The sequence below is a fragment of the Eurypyga helias genome, unplaced genomic scaffold, assembly GCF_000690775.1.
Source record: "Eurypyga helias isolate BGI_N326 unplaced genomic scaffold, ASM69077v1 scaffold34769, whole genome shotgun sequence".
Taxonomy (NCBI): Eukaryota; Metazoa; Chordata; class Aves; order Eurypygiformes; family Eurypygidae; genus Eurypyga; species Eurypyga helias.
Genome location: NW_010270845.1, coordinates 15,563 through 17,345, shown reverse-complemented (window position 1 = coordinate 17,345; position 1,783 = coordinate 15,563).

The window sequence follows — 1,783 nt, the reverse complement described above, 5'->3', positions numbered from 1 at the left end:
CTGCTGACTGAAGCCATGGCTTCATCACCATCAAGGGTTAACAGAAAACAGATGGTGGTTCAGCTCCTGGTAACGGGTTGGTGTAGTCTTGCAGCACAGCGATTTGCTCTGGGATCCTGCTAGAGTTAAACCAGAGAGCTGGGTAGCCCAGGGGGGCTGACTAGGTCCCCAAGCCCATGCCCTATCCTGGCTCATGTCCTGGAAACATTTGTCCCTCTCTCCCCTCTAGCAGAGACCCCTAATGAGATGCCAGAAATCAGGCAATGGGCTTTTCCTCCTTCCCTCCCTGCCAGCCACACATTACGCCTCTTTTAGCCTAAAGAAACTCCAGCGTGCACCAGATTGAGTTGGGCTGCGGAGGGTTTCACACAAGTCTTCATCCCCGCCAGGCTATCTTTATCAAGCCAGCCCTGAGGAAACGAAAAGCCTCATTCCTCAAGAGGCTTTCCTCATTAGCCGGGCTCCGTCTCCAAGCGGGTGGCTCTTCCCGCCCCGTGAACTGAGCAGCAAGGGGTGGCAGAGGGGACGCTGGGACAGGACTGATGTAAGCACAGGGCTGCCGGTGCTCAAAGGCTGCACCGTATTATTTGCAGATGTAGCAAAGGAAAAGGGGTCCCCACACATTAACTGCTTCCCTGATGTTGGTGATGCTCAGGGATCGCCACGAAGCACATCTGCCCTCTGATTCCCCCCACTCACCTTCCCCCACGGGGCAAGCAGGGATCTGCAGGGTACCAGCTCACTGAGGAATCTCTATTAGAACTTACTGTGCTATTATTTGAGGATTTGATTTGGAAAGGTTCTTCCTGTAGAAGCAGCCCAGAGCGTTAGTTTCATAGACTGATCATAAATGTCAGGTTAATATATAGGTAGAATTCATATATGAATGTACTTGCCATCAATTAAAGACCTCTAATTTTCTTTAGGAAAGGTGTATCTGGGGACTCAGTACATTGGCTGCATCTCCTTGGCTGTGCCAGCTCTGCCAGTGCTGCTCATTCCCTCCATTGGATCTGACTCCCACCCACAAATGGCTCTGCATGCTTCCCTGCTATCTGGAGGCTGCACAGGCAGGGGCAGGGGCGGGATGCTGGCACATGCCCTGTTCCCCAACCACGCTGGCTGAGCCCACACTCCCCATCCCGGCTGGAGATGCTGAAGCCAGGAGGTGCCCAGGAGGTGCCCAGGAGGTGCATGGCTCTCTCCTTCCTTCCACATCTCCAGTGCAGATGGCAGACAGTGCTTCCCTTGTATCTGAGGGTGGAAAACAGGGCACAGTCCCACTCATCCAAGAGTATGTCTGATACAGGTCAAGAAACTTGTGCTTAAATGTGCCTCTGTGTGTCCCGGCTGTAAAGGCAAAAGACAGGGCAGGTGGAATGGGGGAGCCTCAGGCAGGGCTGCTGCCCAGCTGAAGAAGCTGTGTCCATATCAGTGAGTGAAAAACAGCCAAGGGCTCTCCCAGGCCCTGGGGCACGGCTGTCTGTGCCACCAGGCTGCGAGGGTCCCTGGCAGTGCTTGGGTGCAATGCTGAAAGGTCCCACGACCAAGAATCGTTCCCACTCTGGATGCAGCATAAGAAGGTAAAACAATATGGACACGAGTCACCCTGCACCACGTGGCCTCCATGCCAGAAAATGTCCCCAGACCAGTCTCTTGTGCCCAGGGAGATGGAGCCAGCGAGATCACGTGGAGAGAGCGGGATACACCATTGGTGTATGTCCGTGCCTGGCCAGCCACATCAGAGCAGGACCTGCAGCGGGTCCAGGCGAGGGCTGGCCTT